This window comes from Delphinus delphis, chromosome 12, assembly GCF_949987515.2.
Source record: "Delphinus delphis chromosome 12, mDelDel1.2, whole genome shotgun sequence".
Taxonomy (NCBI): domain Eukaryota; kingdom Metazoa; phylum Chordata; class Mammalia; order Artiodactyla; family Delphinidae; genus Delphinus; species Delphinus delphis.
The window spans coordinates 13,869,677-13,883,452 of record NC_082694.2 but is presented as its reverse complement, the minus strand read 5'-3'; the positions used below and the strand labels follow the sequence as shown (position 1 = coordinate 13,883,452).

General features: G+C 42.1%; 1 pseudogene; it reads right to left on the bottom strand.

The window, feature by feature from the left end:
- Positions 1–226: 226 nt before the first annotated feature.
- On the bottom strand, positions 227–6,410 carry LOC132435599 (histone-lysine N-methyltransferase SETD2 pseudogene; annotated as a pseudogene).
- Between the last annotated feature and the right edge of the window lie 7,366 nt (positions 6,411–13,776).

Sequence of the window (13,776 nt, the reverse complement as noted above, 5' to 3'; positions counted from 1 at the left end):
AAACCCTTGCCTCAGATGGCCTCTACCGACAGCTCACAACCAGGGACCGCTTGTTGTAGATGGACCTCATTTTTGTGAGCTCATTCTGCAGGTTTGAATTCCCCAGGGTGATGTGTCATCAGTAGCACAGCCCTGACAGTGGGGTGGGGAGAGAGGGCCCACGGGACTTCTTCTCCCCAGAGTCTCTCCTACCAGCTTGCCCGTCCTCCCACCCTGGCCCTGAAGGTCACTCTAATTCAGTGTCCCGTTTGGGTTTGTAAACAGCCCCAAACCTCTGCATGTACTTCTTAATGTACTCCTTGGTTTTGTGTCTCACATCCTCATTGCACTCCAGGTCCTTGGGGTTCTTACAGTACTTCAGCTCCTTATTCGTAACGCCGTGAGTCAGCTTGCGAGCTAGGTGTTTGAAATCTTCAGTTGTGGTAATTCTTCCCACTTTGCAGTCAGGTTTCCAGTAAGGGTTCAGGCACTGGACGATGAACTGGGACATCTCTTTTCTGAATACTTGTTTGCTTTTCTCAGCCAGCTCACTGGAGGCGTCTGCTTCTGCTGTCTTAGGCTTTTTTGAGGTCTTCATGGGATTTTCATCATATGTTGGGGTTCCCAGGTCCATCTCAGCTTCATGCTCAAGGCTGGCATCCTCTCCTGGGCTTTCCCAAGTAGGAGGGTCCCACTGAATCTGCCTTGTGATCACATGGGAGTAGTAAATCTTCCCTTCTGGGTCTCGGGCTGTCTTCCAGTTGGGAGGTAAGACAATGGTTTTTGGTTTGGAAGGAGATGGGGGTGGTAAGTCCAAGAGGTTATTTGTCACAACCTTTTCAGGTGGCTGTAAGGGCTGAGGCTGCCCTGGTGCAACTGTTGTAGTCACGGCTGTGGCTGGCTGCACCACCACTCCTTGTGGGTGAGCTGTGAGAATCTGCTGTCCCTGGATGTACTGAGGACTTGGCTGGGCATAACCCTGTACAACTGGTGGAGTTGTCTGTGAATAGGGTGATGTCACACCATAGACAGTTGGAGCAGCCTGTCCTTGATGATATAAGGTTGCTTGAGACTGTGCAGGAGAGTACTGCTGCTGTACACTCACGGACTGTTGGTTTGAATCCCAAACACCATACTCCTGTCCCTGGACTGGGCCTGGGGCTGGCACTGGCAGGACGGTGGTGACCCTGGAGTCTTGGTGTACCATACCATCACTTTGGGTCACATACTGTGAACTGGAAACCTCCACAGGGGCTGCCACATGTGGCACCACTGGCACAGGTGGAGGGACAGCAAGGGGTTCTGTAGAATGTCCCACCAAGGGCTGAGAATGATCATAAGGAGAAGGAGAACACACAGGATCCATGCTGGGTGTGGGGAGGAGCACCTTTCCAGCATTAAGATTGCTGGGATCCACATAGGCCTGCATGGGGTAACCTGGTGGGTAGCCAGCAAAGGGGTGATGAGGGGCATGGTAGCCAAGAGAGTCATAGGGCAGTGGAGACGTCACTCCCAGGTTCTGCATCTGCTGCTGTTTTTTTTGAACCTCCCGCTGAGCTACCTCCTGCTCAAACAACTTTCGATGCTCCTCTGTAGAAAGTTGATTGCGATCTTGAATTCGTACTTTCTTTTTAGAAGTTGGTGTATCATATCTGCCACCTGGCCTTTTTGTTCCCCGCTCATAGGCAGAAGGTGGTGGGGAGAGGGAGCCCCTTCGTTTCCTTTTCTCTTTATTTTGAGTTTGTTTGTCTGGGTCTCTCTCTCTTGACCTGTTAGGAGTCTTTGGGGCAATTGTTTGATCTCTGAAGCCAACAGCATCCCTTCCTCGTTCGGTTATTGTGCTCTCCTTTTCAGTTCGCCTTTTCTTTGGAGTTTGATATACCTCCTTTAGGTCTTTCCAACTGTCCAGGAGCTTGGTGGCCAAATCACTTATATCTACTGTTTTATGTGGCTGTTCCTGGCTCCTCTCGCTCTCCACATCAGATACACCCTCCTCTTCATCTTGGGATGGTGTTTCCTCAGCAATAGGTTCGTCTAGTTTTGTGCCATTGGTCTCTTTAGGCTCTATTTCAGTGTCAGACTCTGGTTCAGATGTGGGTAGCTTAATGGCCTCCACAGCAATGTCACTATCAACTTTAGATTCAGGCAGCTGTTGTGTGAGTAACTGTTGTTCCTCTTCTTCTATAGGGACGTTTTCTAACTGGTCAAGGTCCTCTTTGCCATCCTTGCCTTCTAGCTCGCTGGTAGCAACAGAGATCGCACTGTCCATGCCATTTTCACTTGTAATTTTAAGTCTGCGAAACGTTAGCTTCTTGGGGGTGTCTGTGTCAGCTTCTATGCTCAGCTTGGTGGAAGGATCAGGTGTGTTGAGCGGTGTGTGAGCATGTGATGTATTCTCGCTAGAATACCCATCTCCTTCACTCAGCTGAGGGACAGCAGTCTTGGTTTGAGACCAACGTTGAATAATAGGAAGCACTTTGCTTTCCTCCAACATACTTTTAGCAGGAATGGGTAAATGTTCCAAAGTCTTTATAATCTCTTCCTGAAGCTTCTGGTTACTTTCCCGGCCATCACGTAGCTCTGCCATCCAGGTCCACAACAAAGGCAGCCCATGATGTTCCAGAAAGGACTTCAGGCAAGACTGTGAATGTGTGTTCTGTATGAGCTTGAGACAGGTAAGTTTCTGTTCCAAAGTCTCAATTCTAACCATTAGCCAGGATAAGCTGAGCACCTGGTTTTTATCAGAGAGACCCTCACCATTCTCCATCAGAGCTTCTAGCTCTCCATCCACCGAATCCTTCCAAGATCGTTCTTTCTTCATTTTCCCTCCTGCTGCTCTGAGGCTGACTCTGTTCTCTCCTCCCAGGTAACCCCGGCAATTAGCCGACCCACAGAAACATCTCTGTGCTTCCTTGCCATATCTCTGGAACCGATAGTCAAATGTTAACTCTGAGCCTGAAGGAACCAGTTTGGTGGTAAAAATCCCAACTCTCAGTTGTCCGTTCACAGTCCATTTTTGAGTCTCACAGTTTGGTTCACAGCTGTGATTCATGAACCGGGAGCAATTTCCTTTCTGAGTGGCATCTATTATCTCATCATTCTTCAGGGCCATGAAATAGTAGTGGATGTTTCTGTTTCGTGCATACTCCTTTACCCGGGCCTTAAACTCTTTATGATCAAGTACCTCTCCACAATATTCCAGGACGAAGGTGTTTGAAGGAAGGTCTTTAACAGCTCTCAAGCCCCAGCCTTTCTTTTCTGTGAGTATGACTTCCACATCTGCATGCTGTTTTCTTTGAAACCGTCTATTGGAACAATAATCCCCATTTGGACAACGAGACGAACATTCAATCATGAGGAGACGATTAAGACAATCTTCCCCACATGCTATTTCACCTTGAGCTCTTTCATCTTTAGAAAGAGGTGTACACTCACACTGCATTCGCTTAAAATCCCGATGGGATTTATTCTTCTTTCTTTCTGTTAAATAAACATTTTCTTCAATCAGATCAAAGTAACAAGGCATCTTCCCTTGTTTGGCACATTCCTTCCACCGCTCCGGGTCCCTGAAGTCCTCCATGAGACACGAAGGCCCAACCAATGCTGAGCCTAGAGGCACTGCTGTCTCTCCCTGCTCTACCTCCACTCTAACTTTCTTTCTGTCCTGAAGCTCACCATCACTCTCAGAATCACTCTCCAATTCCTGTCTCCTTTTTTTAAGAGGCCCTCTATCTTTCCTATCATTTTGTTCTAAGTTTTTTGAAAGATCTTTCTCCTCACTCACAGCTAAAGAGTCCTTAATGGAATTGCTGCTTATTTCAGGTGCTTGCACGGACCCCTTGTCCTTCTGAAGGGACAGAAAAAATTTATTGGACTGGTCTGAAAAGCGAGATCCTCCACGTTGATCCCAATTCTCCTCCTCTTCACGGTCATCTGTTACGGAATCTGGTACCTGCCCTTGAATTAGATCATACACAACCCCAGTTCCAGGCGGTCTACCTGCTGATCTTGGATCCCAGTAGCCGTTGGCTTGCCAGTAATTACATGGCCCACTATACTGTTCTGCACTTTGCTGATACTTATGTCCACCACAGGCTCCATAGCTGCTGTCAGGTTGCTGATATGTGGTAGTAGGCTTTTCTTGTTGAGAGAAGTCCCACCCTAGGTTTCTGAGCTCTTCCGATGATGAACGGAAGCCATCCACTCGGGAGATCTCACAAGAAGAAAAATTTGACTGTGTTTTTCCCAGTCTACTATCTGGCCTGTTAGGGAAAGTGGTCTGTTGCCGAGACTTACTTGAGACATCTTCAGAATCATCAGGAGAATAAACTGGCAGCTCTTCTTGCTGCCTAGAAGTTATTTTGGCTTTCACTGCTTCCTCAGAATTTGGATGACCTAGAGGGTCAGATTTTATGTCTGTATGACTTGTACTATCAACCCCATCACTCTGAGGATAAGCAATTTCAGACATGTGATTATCTATCTGTTTTTGGATGGGCTGTGTAAAAGAGATTTCTGAGTTCTTCTCTGTTGCTTTGTGAAAGAAGAACTTCTCAGTTTGAGGACAGGCTTTACTTGCTATGCTCTCAAATTTTTCCTCATATGAATGCATCCTTGGCTCCAATCGCTCATCTTCCCTGTGGTCAGAATAGTGTCTGTAACTTTGACTGCTCTGAGAAGAACAAGGACTTGTTTCTTCCATGGGCAAAGTAGAATTCTTTGGCACAACCACCATAGACTGAAGATGGTTTCTTGGAATACTGCTATCATCAGAATCTGTATCTTCCGAATCACTTGAACTTTCGGAAGAACCAGAATAATCTTCATGGACAGTGGATACAATCTCTGAGGCATGACCACTACTGTCACATTTTAAGGTATTTGTTACACCATCACTGTCCTCCATGATTAAATTCAAAGCACAAGAAGAAAATACAACTTCTGAGTCATCAGAAGTATGTGCCTGTCCTCTTCCACCGTCTTCATCTAAAGAGATTTCTGGTCTTCCTCTTCTATCAGGCAGTATGGAGTTCCCTTCTTCTTGAGCCTTTTGCACACATTTCCCAGATAGTCCATTATTATGCCTGTTTTCCCAGGAAGCAAATCCTCTTCCTGAATCAGGAAGGCCACTAGCTACTTCTATTATTTCTTTCTCTGCATGCTTTAAAAACTCTGAGCTTTTACTCTTCAGCACAGCATCCAAGACTGGAGATGTATTCTCTCCACATTGCAAGAGAGTTAAACCGTCTACGTTTGTCCCTGGTGGAAGACTCTGAAGAGATGAAGCAATACATGAGCTCCCTGTAGGTGGATATAAATCATCAAAATGATTAATAGAAGCTGAACTAGTACTACCAACACTCTGCTTATATTCTCCACATGCAAATTCTGAGTGCTGATCTGTCAGACTTCCATTATCACATATAACTGTTTTTGATTTCAAATGCACGTCCATGAAGCTATTTGAAGAAATATTCGTTACTAAAGGCTCAGTATTTTCAGCTCCGGAATGACACAAAGAAGGGGGGTTGTCGTTTGAAGTACAGTATATATCTGAATCTTTGGTTTTACAGCAAGAAACTCTCACATCAACTGGTTCTTTAACTATTGTTTTGGAATAATCTATAGTCATAACTGGCAAAGATATGAGTTGATCCTGGTGTGGCGACACTGGAGGTTCTGTTTCTCTAAATGGGCTTTCTGACTTACTGTGCTGCATGCGAGTATCATCCAAGTCTTTTTCTTTACATCTATTAATGTTTTGAAATCCATTTGATGAAAGCATGCACGTTTTGACCAAAGGGGATACCTCTGATCCAGTCACACTGTCATCAGAAGACATCAAAACAGTGTCACGTTTAGAAGTGCAAAATGTTGCCAAATCAGATTCTGCCCCAGGAGATCCGTTTATATTAAATTCGGTGGGACAATAACTTCTTAATTGATCATTCTTCACTTTACATAAAGAGTCTAATTCCTTAATACTATCATGGCTATCATGTCCTATAAATTCAGACTTAAAAACAGGTGATTCATCTAGCTTTTTAAAAGTAGGTGAATGATTTAATCGATTTGATGGAGGAGACCCAATCTTCTCTCTTTCAGGAACTTTACTAATCACTCTTAATTCACTACCTTTTGAACGAGGAGTCTGTAAACTAAAACAATGAGACTGTTTGATTTCCTCATTCAATTCTGTACAACAGAAAGAATTTTTAAATTTATCAGACTTGGGTGCAGGTTTTGAAGGGGGCAGATTTATAACAGGAAGCACTCTTACCGTGCTTGGAATATGATGACCCGCGTCGGAATCCCTGTTCATTAGTGGGAGAATAACATCTTTTCATTGTTTCATTTTCTGAAGTCCTTTTGGATTCTCCTTCTAATTTTGAAGAATCCTTTCCTCTTTCTTCCATCTCTAAGTAAGAGGACTCAGTTTTACAGTCTCCATCAGATTTAGAATAGGAGGATGGCGTCCTTAGGTCTCTGTAAGAGCAAGGAGGAGACGAGGTGCGCCTTGAGTATGTCTTCTTGTACTAGCCATCCAAGTCAGAACTTTGTCTTGACCTGTTATCTGTGTATGGCCGAGACTAGCGTGCCCTCTCGATAAGGGGAACTCCTACGGTAACGACCATCATAATGAGAGTCGTCATAATGGGATCGTTCTGACCGAGAATAGGATGAAATAGTTCTAGAACCTCTGTCAGATTTAAACGAGACCTGCTCCGCCTTCGCTCTCTCTCTGATCTACGGCGAGAAGATATATAACGAGTATCTCTTTCAAGTTTTGAGTAGCTAAAATACTTATCATCTCTCTCTGTTTTAGATCGTGAAGATTTGAGGAGGTCTGCTTAATGTGTAATGCAGATGCACACTGGGCATTAGGGAGAGAGAAGGCCCGAACAGAATTCTGTGTTTAATTTTTTTTGTCCTGCCTTTACATTTTATTCCATCAGAGGTATGAATGCCAGAGGGGGATCCTCTTCCAAGCTTGCCTTTCCTTGGGTACTGTCCCTCTGCCCTAGGGTACTGTTAAGAGTTCTCAACACGCAGTCATCCCTCAGCATGAGCAAGGAATTGGTTCTAAGGCTCCCCCTGCCCCCCCAGTCCCCTGCGATTGCTGAAGTCTCTTATATAAAATGGAGTAGTACAGTCTGCCCTCAGTACCCCGGGGCTCCACATTGGAGGATTCTGCATCCGAGGATTCAATCTACTGCAATTCAATTTATGGTTGGTTGAATCCGGGGTGCAGAACCCGTGGATACAGAGGGGTAATTGTATTTCACTCTATTATAGCTTAACAATTCTGGTTAAATTTACCGTGTTCCGTCTCCTGGTTGGACCTAGATTGGTAGAGGTGTGATGACTTGCTTGAGTTTGGGACAAAGAAGTGAGCATGAGTAGCACTTTCTCCCCTCTCTTTGGGAATAAGCTGCTCACAGAAAGCATGCATTGGGCCCCATTTCTCCATAAGTCTTACAAGGGCAGGCGGCAAAACAGTCTGGGTCCAGTGCTGTCTGCAGCTGGATGCGTATGTCTGTATCATTATGGGGCTCAGTGTAAGGAAGCCCTCTTTTACACAGATATAAGGCTGAAATTAGAGAATGAGTGTTATTAGTAATAAAGATAATACATCATGTTCCACATACCTCTTGTCTACTTATGAATTACTTTAGAACCTGGGTGGGGAAGAGGTTAACATGCTTCACTTAAGGGAAGAAGCTTATTACTATTTCTTTTGACAAGTTGAGTGTGAATTGGTTTTATCACTTTCTAGGCTTGTTCTATTCATAATTAACATATATTGAAACTTACATTAATATAAACAAACAATCCTGCAACATTTGCTGTCAGAAAATAGATAAGGGACAACCTTCAAATCCAACTTTTGTGTAGTTGGGCCTTCAACTATAAGCAGGTCTTAGTTATTTTTCTAAGTCTCTTATGCTTTTCATGGTGAGTTGAATATCTTTATTATAAAAAAAAAAGTTTCTCTGTAAAACTAAACGTTTTAAAGAACCGATACAACATATATAAGGGTCCCAAAATGCTCACTTTTCATAAAAATGACATCTATTTCCATAGACGAGTTCACCAACATCCTGACAGCTGATGGAAAAGTGACACATAGGCTTTAGGGTCTAGATCACAGATTCTGTCACCTAGGAAGCTTTCAAGTACAGCAAGTAATAGAAAAACCCAACTGAGAATGGCTTACATAGAATGAACCAATTAACTTCCTTTGAAACTACAGAGATACATGTTGCTAGGAGTGAGACTAGAAGCTCACATAATGTGACTTAGAACCTAGTTTCTTTCAGTTTTTAACTGTCACTTCCCTGGTGTTGACTGTTTTTGGACAAACTCACTCCCTCCCCTCCACCCCCCAGTTCATAATCCTAAACTGACTTTGAGGAACTCTAAGAATTACATGAATCCTTTTTGTGAAACGAAGAGAATCTATATCATATATTCAGCGAAAGTGTCTAAGAGTCACTGATTGGTCCAACTTAGGTAATCGTGCCAATTCCAAAACATTCAGAGATGGCACGTTCAGATTGGCTCTATGAGTCAGGGCCTTTCTCTGGGGCAGGTGAGGCCCATTTTCTATCTAAATCACAACCGTGAGAATGGAGGGACGGGGTAGGTGTTGAAAAGAAATTCAGGCTATTACTCCAAGAAGGAAGAAAAATAGATACTGGGCAGCCATATAACAGGTATTCATTATAGCTACTTCCAGAGTCTATTTCCTATTTACTCAAAGAAATTTAAGACTCTAGGTAACCCCGAAGTTCACATATTTTCTGCATGTTACCTAACACATTTTTAGAAAATAAAAAGGTAAAATAATGTGAAACGATTTAATTTCTATAAGTGATCTTATAATCAAAGACATCTTGCTACAAAAGTGAAACTTTATCTAAAGGATTTTATATTCAGTAAAGTGTTCACATTCAAGAGCAAATTCTCATTCTGATGATTCATGAAGTCACTTGTGATATTCCTTCTTTAGTGTGGTGTTTATATAAAAACATGAGTCTCTAAAATTGCCATGGCAAAAACACATATTGAAGCTTGATAGCCTTCTTTTCACAAAGCATGGTTTCCATCATTGTCTTGGATCACACTGTACCTTATGTTCATTCTCTGGTACAGAGCTCCAGCAGCTTTTTTTTTTTTTTTTTTTCTCTTGCCCTGCATCTTAATCTTCAAGCATTCTCCTACAGTCATGTCCTGGTTTTCCCTTTGTCAGCCTCCGCCACTTCCACTCCCTCCTAGACTCCTAGTACTTTTTTCAAGCTAAAGTTCTTTACCTTTATCTGCTAAAATCCAAGAAAGAGCCTGTAGTGAAATGAAGACTTGCAGTTTTCCCCACCTGCTTAGTTGCTTGCAATCTGTCTTCAGCCGCTACAATTTGAATCTGCCTCAAGTTATCAGTGGCATTAATCTTCATCCTACCAGAATATTTACATGGTTGATAACCCCTTTTTCTTTGATCCTCTTATCTGATTGGTCTTCCTCTGTCACTCCTAAGACATAGCCATGTCTTTCTGTTCTATTAATTTCTCTCACTGCTCTTTTATGCATCAAATAGACAGGTGAAGTAAAGCTCTGAAAGTACTCACTTTTCTGGTCTCAATCTTTCAACTTCCTCTTCCATTTCTTGTTCCATTACCACATTGACTATTCACTGCTCAAGACATGTCATCTGTGCTTTTTTCCAAGGTTCCCTTGGAAATATCTTCCTTCAAGGCTAAGCTTAAATAATTTCCCTCCATGAACTCTGCTCTAGTTTCCTCCAAGCTTGAACTACCTCCAACTCCGTTAACCAGGTCCATGCTCTATCACCAGCTCTTGACGGAATATTTGCGAAAGCTCTCTAGCTAGTATCCCTGCTTCTTGCCTGTCTTCTACTTGTTTCTCCGTACTACCGCTAGAACTGTCTGTCATACAATCTGAACCCCTCATCATGGCCTATAAGATCTAGCTCCTGCTAATGTCTATTGGCCCAGGAACTGTGCTAAGAACTTTACTTGAATTAATCCATTTAATCTTATGAGCCACATACACTTTTAAATTTTTACATCTTTATTGGCGTATAATTGCTTTACAATGTTGCTTTAGTTTCTGCTGTATAACAAAGTGAATCAGCTATATGTATACATATATCCCCATATCCCTTCCCTCTTGAGCCTCCCTCCCCTCCCTATCCCACCCCTCTAGGTGGTCACAAAGCACCGAGCTGATCTCCCTGTGCTATGCGGCTGCTTCCCACTAGCTATCTAATTTACATTTGGTAGTGTATATATGTCCATGCCACTCTCTCACTTCGTCCCAGCTTCCCCTTCCCCCACCCCATGTCCTCATGTCCATTCTCTACGTCTACGTATTTACTCCTGTCCTGCCCCTAGGTTCATCAGAACCTTTTTTTTTTTTTTTAAGATTCCATATATATGTGTTAGCATATGGTATTTGTTTTTCTCTTTCTCACTTCGCTCTGTATGACAGATTCTAGGTCCATCCACCTCACTGCAAATAACTCAATTTTGTTTCTTTTTATGGCTGTAATATTCCATTGTATATATGTGCTACATTTTCTTTATCCATTCATCTGTCGATGGACACTTAGGTTGCTTCCATGTCCTGGCTATTGTAAATAGTGCGGCAGTGAACATTGTGATACATGTCTCTTTTTGAATTATGGTTTCCTTAGGGTATATGCCCAGTAGTGGGATTGCTGGGTCGTATGATAGTTCTATTTTTAGTTTTTTAAGAAACCTCCATACTCTTCTCCATAGTGGTTGTATCAATTTACATTCCCACCAACAGTGCAAGAGTGTTCCCTTTTCTCCACACCCTCTCCGGCATTTATTGTTTGTAGATTTTTTGATGATGGCCGTGGTGACTGGTGTGAGGTGATACCTCATTGTCGTTTTGATTTGCATTTCTCTAATGATTAGTGATGTTGAGCATCCTTTCATGTGTTTGTTGGCAATCTGTATAACTTCTTCAGAGAAATGTGTATTTAGGTCTTGCACCCATTTTTGGGTTGGGTTGTTTGTTTTTTTGATATTGAGCTACATGAGCTCCTTGTATATTTTGGAGATTAATCCTTTGTCAGCTGCTTCGTTTGCAAATGTTTTCTCCCATTCCGAGAGTTGTCTTTCTGTCTTGTTTATGGTTTCCTTTGCTGTGCAATAGCTTTAAAGTTTCATTCGGTCCCGTTTGTATATTTTTGTTTTTATTTCCATTACTCTAGGAGGTGGGTCAAAAAGGATCTTGCTGTGATTTATGTCATAGAGTGTTCTGCCTATGTTTTCCTCTAAGCGTTTGATAGATTCTGGCCTTACATTTAGGTTTTTAATTCATTTTCAGCTTATTTTTGTGTATGGTGTTAAGGAGTGTTCTAATCTCATACTTTTATATGTACCTGTCCAGTTTTCCCAGCATCACTTATTGAAGAGGCTGTCCTTTCTCCACTGTACGTTCCTGCCTCCTTTATAAAAGATAAGGTGACCATATGTGCGTGGGTTTATCTCTGGGCTTTCTATCCTGTTCCATTGATCTTTCTGTTTTTGTGCCAGTACCATACTGTCTTGATTACTGTAGCTTTGTAGTATAGTCTGAAGTCAGGGAGCCTGATTCCTCCAGCTCCGTTTTTCGTTCCCAAAATTGCTTTGGCTATTCGGGGTCTTTTGTGTTTCCATACAAATTGTGAAATTTTTTGTTCTAGTTCTGTGAAAAATGCCAGTGGTAGTTTTTTCTTTTTTTTTCGGTACGCGGGCCTCTCACTGTTGTGGCCTCTCCCGTTGCGGAGCACAGGCTCCGGACGCACAGGCTCAGCGGCCATGGCTCATGGGCCCAGCCACTCCGTGGCATGTGGGATCCTCCCGGACTGGGGCACGAACCCGCGTCCCCTGCATCTGCAGGTGGACCCTCAACCACTGCGCCACCAGGGAAGCCCCGCCAGTGGTAGTTTGATAGGGATTACATTGAATCTGTAGATTGCTTTGGGTAGTAGAGTCATTTTCACAATGTTGATTCTTCCAATCCAAGAACATGGTATACCTCTCTATCTATTTATATCATCTTTAATTTCTTTCATCAGTGTCTTATAATTTTCTGCATACAGGTATTTTGTCTCCTCAGGTAGGTTTATCCCTAGGTATGTTATTCTTTTTGTTTCAATGGTAAATGGGAGTGTTTTCTTGATTTCACTTCCAGATTTTTCATCATTAGTGTATAGGAATGCCAGAGATTTCTGTGCATTAATTTTGTGTCCTGCTACTTTACCAAATTCATTGATTAGCTCTAGTAGTTTTATGGTAGCATCTTTAAGGATTCTCTACATATAGTATCATGTCATCCGCAGACAGTGACAGCTTTACTACTTCTTTTCTGATTTGGACTCCTTTTATTTCCTTTTCTTCTCTGATTGCTGTGGCTAAAACTTCCAAAACTATGTTGAATAAGAGTGGTGAGACTGGGCAACCTTGTCTTGTTCCTGATCTTAGTGGAAATGCTTTCAGTTTTTCACCATTGAGGACGATGTTGGCTGTGGGTTTGTCATATATGGCCTTTATTGTGTTGAGGAAAGTTCCCTCTATGTCTACTTTCTGCAGGGTTTTTATCATAAATGGGTGTTGAATTTTGTCAAAAGCTTTCTCTGCATCTATTGAGATGATCATATGGTTTTTCTCCTTCAATTTGTTAATATGGTGTATCACATGGATTGATTTGCATATATTGAAGAATCCTTGCATTCCTGGAATAAACCCCACTTGATCATGGTGTATGATCCTTTTAATGTGCTGTTGGATTCTGTTTGCTAGTATTTTGTTGAGGATTTTTGCATCTATGTTCATCAGTGATATTGGCCTGTAGTTTTCTTTCTTTGTGACATCCTTGTCTGGTTTTGGTATCAAGGTGATGGTGGCCTCGTAGAATGAGTTTGGGAGTGTTCTTCCTTCTGCTATGTTTTGGCAGAGTTTGAGGATAGGTGTTCTCTCTTCTCTAAATGTTTGATAGAATTCGCCTGTGAAACCATCTGGTCCTGGGCTTTTGTTTGTTGGAAGATTTTGAATCACAGTTTCAATTTTAGTTCTTGTGATAGGTCTGTTCATATTTTCTATTTCTTCCTGATTCAGTCTTGGCAGGTTGTGCATTTCTAAGAATGTGTCCATTTCTTCCAGGTTGTCCATTTTACTGGCAGAGAGTTGCTTGTAGTAATCTGTCATGATCTTTTGTATTTCTGCAGTGTCAGTTGTTACTTCTCCTTTTTCATTTCTAAATCTATTGATTTGAGTCTTCTCTCTTTATTTCTTGGTGAGTCTGGCTAATGGTTTTTCAATTTTATCTTCTCAAAGAACCAGCTTTAATTTTATTGATCTTTGCTTTCGTTTCCTTCATTTCTTTTTCATTTATTTCTGATCTGATCTTTATGATTTCTTTCCTTCTGCTAACTTTGGGGGTTTTGTTGTTCTTCTTTCTCTAATTGCTTTAGGTGCAAGGTTAGGTTGTTTATTCAAGATGTTTCCTGTTTCTTAAGGTAGGATTGTATTGCTATAAACTTCCCTCTTAGAAGTGCTTTTGCTGCATCCCATAGGTTTCGGGTCGTCGTGTCTCCACTGGCATTTGTTTCTAGGTATTTTTTGATTTCCTCTCTTTGATTTTTTCAGTGATCACTTCGTTATTAAGTAGTGTATTGTTTAGCCTCCATGTGTTTGTATTTTTACAGATCTTTTCCTGTAATTGATATCTAGTTTCATAGCGTTGTGATCGGAAAAGATACTTGAT